Below are 9719 nucleotides of genomic sequence, written 5' to 3' on the forward strand. Positions count from 1 at the left end.
CCAGAGCCTAGCAGAATCATCATTAAAGAGACCAGAGATATTTTACCCAGCAGCTGTTGGGAGCAGATGCAGAGTTACATAGCCAACTATTAGGCAGAGCTTGGGCTGTTCTGTGGGGGAGGGGGAGGAAGGATCAGAGTGGTCAGGGATGCCACAAGAACACTTAGCCCATAGAATCAGCTGACAGGGACTCAGATATTAGTGAGCCTGTAGGGTTCTGAACTAGGTTCTCTGCATACGCATTATGGCTGAGTAGCTTGGTGTTCTTGTGTGACTCCTAACAGTGGGAACAAAAGCTGCCTCTGACTCTTCTGCCTGCTGCTGGGACCCTTTTCCTTCTAAAGGGTTGCCTTGTTCAGCTTTGATGTGATGGTATATACCTAGTTTTATTGTAGCTTGTTATGCTGTGTTTGGTTGATGTCCCTGGAGGCCTGCTCTTTTCTGAGGAGAAGTGGGGAGGTAGTTCTGGGGGAGGGGGAAGGAGAGGGGAGAAAACCTGCCATCTGGATGTAACATATGAGAGGAAAAAAAACCCAAAAATGTACACTTAATCAAATATTATTTAAAAGTATTTGGCTTTGCAAAGCTTTATGTAAATATTACATAGTAGCTAAAAGACATAGGCTGGTGAAACTGGCCTAAGTGTCTTGTAATCATATTTGGAGGCCTGTAGTTATGTACTAAAGAGGGATGAAAAGAGACAATCTTTGTCTCTTGCCCTCTGTGGTGGTTTGAATGGGAATGGCCCCTATAGGCTCATATATTTGAATGATGGCACTATTTGAGAAGGATTAGGAAGTGCAAGCTTGCTGGGATAGGTGTGGCCTTGTTGGAGGAAGTGTGTCCCTATGGGCTTTGAGGTTTCAGGTGCCCAAGCCAGGCCTGGTTCACCCCCACCCGTCTCTCTCTCTCATACACACACACACACACACACACACACACACTTCCTGTCTCTGCCTCCTCCTTCGGGTTGAGATGTAGAACTCTCAGTTCCTCCAGCACCATGCCTGCTTGTGTGTCACCATGCTCCCCTTTCTGAGGATAATAGGCTAAACCTCTGAACCTGTAAGCAAGTCCCAATTAAATGTTTTCTTTAAAAGAAAAGTAGAATTTAGAAAATTTAGAGAACAAGAAATGGAGAGACACTGGGACAGTTAATTATAATAGAACATGACAAGATTAAAGAGAAAAACACACAAGTCGCTTGAGAACAAAGAGCCCAAATCAGCAAATGAAGGGACCAAAGAAGGCTCCCTAGAGATGCTTCCTGACTTGAGACTTAATGGATGTGTTCAAAACTTCAACTTAGTTTAAAAGGTAGCACTGGAGAAGGTAACAAGTGAGATCTTCCAGAAGGAGGAGAGAGAACTAAGTGAAAACAAACGATAGAAATAGCATGGTTTATACTGCATAGTAAATGTAAGAAGGTAAGGATAGGTAAGGATAAGACTAGGGAAAGTGGATTAGATCAAAGTGCTGAATTCAATTTCCAGGGTTGAGCCCATTAGTAAAAGACTATGCATCAGAGTGGGTAGGAGCAAGGTGGGGAAGGGAGTTAAACTCTAAAAGTAGAGTACTTTTGCAGTATTTAACTCTTCCTCCAGGAGGAACAGGCATGCTAAAAAAATCATTGTACAACACTCACCCACAGATCTCTGTTATGATGGGAATGCTGTGGTTGGAGGAAGGGGAAAACAGCTTGAGGGACTTGGAAAGGTTGGAAGCTGAGCGGAGTGACATGCTCAGATTTGTTTCTGAGAAGTCACCAGGCTGCCATTGAAGATAACTACTAGGGGGATAAGATTAGACACACAGTGAGCAGACAGGAAGCTGGTGTGGTGACCTAAGTGAGAAAGGACTTGTGTCATAGCCAGAGGGAGAAGTGAGATCTGAAAAATACTTGGTGGTGGCTTCCTCTTTCGACACAGTGGAATCATCTGAGAGGCTTTCAAAGAGCCTTGTGATTTCACGGGTCTGAGGTGTGGAGTCTGACAGTGCTAGTATGCTGGTATGTGGAAGGAGTCACTGATTTAGGGTATTAAACTATCAGAGATAAGTTATTAACTAGATGAAGGTGAGAAAGTGGGTCAAGGCACCAAAGACATACAAATTCCATCTTCCCAGCAAGGAAATTCTGGCAAAGCTGAGCCACTAAGTTATCAGGACCTTGTATGGCCTACGGCCCACAGTATACACAGTACAGATCTGTTGAGAGAACAAGATGAGATGAAGGGAGCATTTTGCCTGGTGAGACAACTATTTTAGTCTGATACACATTCAACTTGGAGGTATAGGCTTCTTTCATACACTTAGGTTGACTTCTTTCCAAACCTACCTCCTCTACCCTAGCTTGGAGCTTGTTTCCTGACATATGCCCATTCGAGACCCTTCTGAACTCACCTCCCACTGGCTCCATGCTCAAAACAATGTCAGATTATTTCTAAAACACAACTTTCATCTAGTCCCTTCTTGACTCAAAAATCTTATTCCATATAACATGCTGCTTAGGCTGACTTAAAAAAACATTCTGGCTCTGCCTTACTTTTCTAGTTTTATTTTCTACTCATACCCGATGTAAATCTGGTAAACAAAATCTAGGCAGAGTTCACAAAATTGTATTAGGCCTTTCATGTAATCTTTGTTATCTATCCCCTAAGGACCCAGCACTATTAAGCTTGTGTTTCAGTTGTAAAGTGAGGCTTAGAGGAGTTAAAAGCCCTTCCTAAGTTCCTGCAAAGCATATCATCCAACACAGATGAGTCTCTAGTGTTGGTCTGATCCTGGCTGCCTCCCAGCAGGAACTGGGCATAGCTCATAATATGACTCTAGGAAGCAGCTGTTCTTAAATCTTGCTCATTCTTCCAAGAGGGAAATGATGATCCCTACTGGCCTTACTGGATATAAGTAATGACCAATGTCTGCATCCCAAAATAAAAGTGAGTCACACAGAATAAAGAATCTACACAGTAAAAAGAGGCTTACAAGATCAATCATAGGGTCTTCATTTTACAGAGATTGGTGAGCATTCCCTCCATTGAATGATACCTAATTTACCTGTGGTGTGGTTTGAATGCTTAGTCATCAGAGTGGCAATACTTGAGAAGGATTAGGAGGTGTGGCTTTATTGGAGGATGGGCTTAGAGATTTCAAAAGTCCAAACTAGGCCTAGTGTCTCTCTCTCCCTCTGCCTCCTGCCTGTGGATCTGGATGTAGAACTCACAGCTGCTTCTCCAGTACCATGCCTTCTATGCCTGCCACCATGTTCCCTGTCTTGATAATGGACTAAGCCTCTGACACTGTGAGCCCCAGTTAAATGTTTTCTCTTGTAAGAGTTGCAGTGTTCATGGTGTCTCTTCACAGAAATTGAAAGAGTGATTAAGACACCTGTGTTGGCATTATTTGTCTGAACCCACACTGTTGTGGAATATTAGTATAAGGTGTGTTACATTCATTCATGCTGTGGAATATTTGTTTAACAATGCAAAGGTGTGTTGCATTTGTTTAACTCTGTAAAGCTGTGTTACTTTGTCTGCCAAAACACCTGATTGGTCTAATAAAGAGCTGAACAGCTAAGAGCTAGGCAGGGGAGAGAAATGGGTGGGGCTGGCATGTAGGGAGAAAAAGTAGGAGAAATTTAGGAAGGCATGAGAAAAGGAGGAAAAGAGGACACCTGGGACCAGCTACCCAGCCACATAGCCAGCCATGGAGTAAGAAGAAAAGAAAGATATATAGAATAAAGAAAGGTAAAAGCCCAGAGGCAAAATGTAGTTAAAGAGAAACAGGATAATTTAAGTTAGAAAAGCTGGCTAGAAATAAGCCAAGCTAAGGCCGGGCATTCTTTCTGTGTATTTATTTGGTAGCTGGGTGGTGGGCCCCCAAAGATTAAAGAAAATAATTCAACTATACTAACCCTGGGAGGAAAGGCCTTGGCTGAGAGTACATGAGTTACAGAGATCATTTGTGTAAATCTAGTAAAACTAACAAAGCATTCCACTTCCATAAACACCCTGCACTGCGGCCAACAAGCAACCATGACATGGGTATGGGAAAGAACCTCCTTTTTCCACACTCATATGTGGTTCTATGAGTATGAGAAAGAGAGCTGAAGAGGGCATGGAGCTTCCTAAGGAAGAAGATGGAATGTTCCTTGATGACTTCTAACTTAAAGGCAGTGCTTTCTCCTGATACATTATTTCTCCTTGATTGTAAGAGGAAATTCATACCTCTGCCTGTTCTGAAAGCTTTTCTCAGGCAGATTGCCACTACCAATAGCAGTAAGTAAATATTTTCTGTAAAGTAACTTCATGAGTCTTCTTTTCTTAAGCTAACATAGGAACTTAATTTATTAGTAGAAACACACAATATTAGCTATAACTTCTTTTTTAATTAAAAAATAGTTTTAACTATTATTTACCTGGGTTGTGTATATATGTAAGTCCATGAAAGTGTAAGCTTTGAACTGCCAATTATATAACTAGCAAATTAATTTTTTTTAATAAATAGCTCCATCTGTATCACTTCAGACTTTTGGGACCATGATTGTGGTGATATTTTGCTTATGCTATAACAAATAAAGCTTACCTGAAGATCAGAGTGCAAAGCTAGCCACAGTAGTCAGCTATAGAGGCCAGGCAGTGGTAGCACACACCTTTAATCCCAGCATTTGGGAGACTAAGGCAGACGGATCTCTGTTAGTTCAAGACCACCCGGGCTACTCAAAATGGATCCAGTTTAAAGGAGAAACAGAGCTCACACAAAGACGATCACAGCACTTGAGTTCCCAACACTAGGGTTCCTAAATGGAGACAGGAGAGATAATGGCTGGGTGGAGAGAAATATAAGGCAGGAGGAGATAGGAGTAGAGCAGTCTGAGCAGTAGTCAGTCTGAAGCAGTCAGTCTGAGGATTCAGTCTGAGGACAGGATGGCCTCTTTGTTCTGAACATTGGTGTAAGTAAAAACTCCAGAGGCTGGCCGATTTGCTTCTCTGATCCTTCAGTTTTAAACCCTGAGAGCTGACTCCAAGTTTATATAATTAAGATCAAAGAGAATTTGTGTTACACATGATGGTGTGTTTTTGCCATCAAAATTCAAAGTGTATTTTCCCTTGGAATTCTAAGTTTTCTTTGCAAATTACTAAGAATTTGGAAACTTCTGCAACTTTGGGGTAATGGGTCATTTGATTCAAGTTGCCTAAAAGACACTTTGATGTCTGAGTGCCTGGCCTACCACCTACCACTGGTCTCTGAAAGACTGTATGTGGAACCACCAGCATTCTAAACCCACGCCTTTACCCGACAGCCTTCAAAATGATCACATTCTAAGTTTTATTTGGGAGCTGTTCAACCTGCATTTCAGCTTAATTGCTTCTTGCTGGGTGCTCATCTTGACCCTACAAAAAGGCTAGTCACCTCCACGTATGTCCTTATAGCTCGAGCTTCAGGTGAATACCACTTTAAATTTCACCCCAGCCAGCACGCAAGCTCCAACAAGTTTAGTTAAGTCAGGATTTTTAACCTAGAAAGTGCTAGGAATGTGGTGCTAGCAGGCATCACTTAGAGTACCCAAGCCACGAGCAGCAAGTACTAGATGTTACCCTCTACTATTCACTTCTCCGGTAAGCTAACCTCCCTCGTGGTGAGAGTCTTCGTCCTCTGTCCTCCCCCCACTTTCATTGCTCCTCTTTCCCTGCATTCCATTCTAGTCCTGCTTTCTTGCTAGTGACATGCTCAGCACTTGATAAACCCAGGCTGAGTAAATAGATGAAAGACTGTCATAGTTCAGATTCAGACTCCTTGAAAATGCTATTCATCTCCATAGCTTCAATAATTACATTAAATTAACAAGGCCTAAGAATCTACCATTATGGCACATGCCTTTAATCCCAGCACTTGGGATGCAGAAGAAGACAGATCTCTGAGTTCAAGGCCAGTCTGGTCTACAGAACGCGTTCCAGGACAGCCAGGGTTACACAGAGAAACCCTGTCTCTAAAAACAAATCAAATAATCATAAAATCTATCATTACACTAAATTTCTCACCTGAACAACAAACCTATAGTTCTACAAGCACCTTGATATTGCTATGTTCACAGCTAAACACAGCAGATCATTCTCATACAAGTATCTCTCTCTTACTACTTTTGTAAAAATATCTAACAAAGGAATTTCTTTAAGAAAGAAAAGTTCAAGTCCACATGGGCAAAGAGAACAGAGGACAAAATCAATGGCTAACAAAAGATTCCAACAGGTTTTTGAAGGGTAGGGAAGAAGATAATGGTAGAAAGTATAATAACTGACCCTGAAGAGAATATGGAAATAGAACTTTTCCCTTATTTTTAAGGAAATTATGGTATGTACATTTTTTTTTCTTCTTTCTAAATTGGTCGTGGTTCCTCTGGATACTTGTATTTTTAGCTGTTCTTATTTACCATTTAAACATTTCTAGATACTGAATTAGATGCTTTTAAAACGACGCAAGGGCCAGAAAGATGGCTTAGTTGAGTGATATGCTTGTTGTATAAATATGAGGAACTGAGTTGGAATCTCCTACACCCAAATGAAAAGCCAAGCAAAGTGGCAGGATCCGAGTGGTGGGAAACAAAGACAAGAAGGTCCCAAGCCTCACTGGCCACTTTAGTCCTTTGTTGAGCTCTCAGGTTCAGTGAAGATCCTGTCTCAAAATAATAAGGTGGCTAAAAATAAAGGTATTTGCTGCCAAGGCTGATGGATCCAAGTTTGATTTCCCCCAGAATGCACATAGTCAAAGGAGAGAAGTGACCTCCACAGGTTGAACTATGACCTCTACACTCACATTGTTGGTTGCATGTGTTTGTGAGCCTGTGTGCCTATACACACGCGCGTGCACACACACACACACACACACACACACACACACACACACACAAATTTTAAAATAATAATAAAATAAATTAGGCCTAAAGAAACCCCAAATAGCTTAGAACACAGATATCCCTACTCTCATCCCAGGCATTGAGGAGAGCATAGCTTATATACTAGCTAGAAAGAAAACTAGGTAAAGTGCGTTTGTGTAACTAGCTATGATACACAGAAGCACCTTCCTAAGCCAGGCAGGCTTCTATCAGCAAATGAACACCCTTAGAAGGAAAAGCTTTCAGGTGTTTGAAGTCTCCAGCACAACCTGAAATCCAGCATCAATCAACCCTTCCCATACCTAAACACTTCTATTTAGCTCTTTCATTATTACATACTGGGAGGGATGTATGCTGTGAGTGTCAAGTGAGGCAGGGATTAACAAACATTTGAGGGAAATCTCCAAATAACAAAAACAAGAGTGATGAAAAAAAGACCAGAGTACCAGAGGAAACAAATAATTAGAGAAGTAAAAACAATTTTAGCTAATGTCCTTAGAGAAGATATGTCCACAAAGTAAGTTATAACATAAAAGAGAAACAGAAGAATGGCTGGAATTTAAAATAAGGAACCATCAAAATCACTCAAGAATTAAAACAACAAAGAAGTCTCACAAAAAGATATCTCCCATACACTCTGGGTGGAGAAGTTGAGGCAATGAAGGCCTGGGTTTTCTTCTACTATATTAAATGCTTGCTTTTAGGATCTCTGCTGGCTATTTAATATCACCTCCTTTTTACTCTCTTCCTGGGTAACCTGATCAAATCTCTTGTTGATGTTGGTATTACAAATTTAACAATATCTACAACTGATTTCTTAAAGATCTCCCTAATTCCCAAATCCATTCCCACTTCTTCCCAATAGCTAAATAACTTCTTGAAAAGTATTAGGATTTATACTAAAGAGTTAGAGCTCAGAGCTAATCTTGTCTATGAAATAGGTTTATAACTGTACCTAAAATGTCTAGGAAGTCAGGTGTGTATGTGCGTGTGTACAAGCACAAGTGTGCGTCACCATAAGAATATTGCCACCGTGGAAAATTATTCATCTTTCATCTTCTCTATAAAAGTAAGCTTGTTCAAATAGGTCTTTAAAACCTTGACCCAATGAAACCGATTCTTAACTATCTGTTCTTAGACTTGTGATGACATGAAGACCCTTCAAAGATGTTATTGGTATTTCCTTACCAACTACTACTATCAACCACCAGATACTTGACACTACCAATCTAGTAAAAACATAATATATTCAAAATAGAAATCACATTTACATAAATTTCATTTCTTGATCATCCCCTAAAAATATAGACATATAAAAAATGGAGATTTTAAAAACTTATCAGAAAGTTCTGAGTTTTATTTAACATTTAAGGTAGCCAGTATTACAAATAATCTAATGATGATACTAATTTCAAAGGTAGCAATCCAGTTATAATTAGTATTCGAAAAGGATTTTATATAGCATGACAAAATATTATGAAAGCATCAGTCTCAGAGCTACAGCACAAAACAGTATTTTACATTTTCTCTTAAAAACTTCAACCCCCCAGCCTATAATCCTCTTCACCAAAGAAACTAGGAAACATGAAGGACTCTAAGGGATAAATGGACCCCAGGAATGGAAAGTGGCATGAACTCTTGAGCTAATTGGGAGCATGAGGGTAGGGGAGAGGGAGCTGCCACAATAAGAGCAAGAGAAGAGGAGGAGAGGAAATGGAGGAGCAGAAATATTGAGTTGGGGGAAGAATAGAGGAGAGAGAGCAGGATGAGAGATATCATATTAGAGAGAGCCATTATAGGTCCAAGGAGAGATCTGGAACTAGGGAGATCTCCAGAGACCTACAAGGATGACACATTCTGACAATCCAGGCAATGGTGGAGAGGATAACCTAAAAGCCCTTTCCCTAAAATGAGATTGATGACTATTCTTTATGCCATCCTAGAGCCCTCATCCAGTGGCTGGTTGAAGCAGAGACAGGCATCCACAGATATACACTGAACTGAAATCTGGAATTTAGTTGAAGAGAGGGAGGAATGAAGATCGAAGGGGTCTGTACCAGGTTGGAGAAACCCACAGGAATCGTTGGCCTGAACAAGGGAGAGCACATCGACCCCAGATGCTGTTGGGGAGGCCAGTACAAGACTGATCCAGACCCCTGAACATGGATGTCAATAAGGAGGCCTCTGCACTCCAAGGAGCCTCGGGTGGTGGATTAGTATTTTTCCCTGGTGCAAGAAGGGACTTTGAGAACCCATCCCACGTGAAGGGTTACACTCTGGCCCTGGACACATGGGGAAGGGCCCAGGACCAGCACAGGAAGATTTGGTGGACTTTGCAGAGCCCCCGTTGAGGGCCCTACCCTGCCTGGGGAGTGGTGGGTGGATGGGGTGGGGGGTAGGTTGGGGGTGGGGAGGAGGAATGGGGTGAGGGGAGGGAGAGGGAGAAGGGACTTACATGTGAAACAAGCTTGTTTTCTAACTTGAACTAATAAAAAATAAAAATAAATAAATTTCAACCCTTATTACTTTGTTGTAGAGTTCATTTAGTTTTTGTTTGTTTGTTTGTTTGTTTGTTTGTTTGTTTTAATTTTGCACAGGGGACCAATGAAATGACTTGGCTGCTCAAGTCTGACAACCTGAGTTCAATCACTGGGACCCACACAGTAGAAGTAGAGATCTGACTCACTTCAAGTCATCCTCTGATCTCACACTCCTGCTGTAGCACATGCATGCCCACAAGTATGCACACGCTCACAAAGAATAAATGTAAAAAAGGAAAGAAAAATTTAAAAGTACCTTCATGGAAAACTGTACTAAAAACCATTAACAA

Source organism: Cricetulus griseus, chromosome 6 (assembly GCF_003668045.3).
Source record: "Cricetulus griseus strain 17A/GY chromosome 6, alternate assembly CriGri-PICRH-1.0, whole genome shotgun sequence".
Classification (NCBI taxonomy): Eukaryota; Metazoa; Chordata; class Mammalia; order Rodentia; family Cricetidae; genus Cricetulus; species Cricetulus griseus.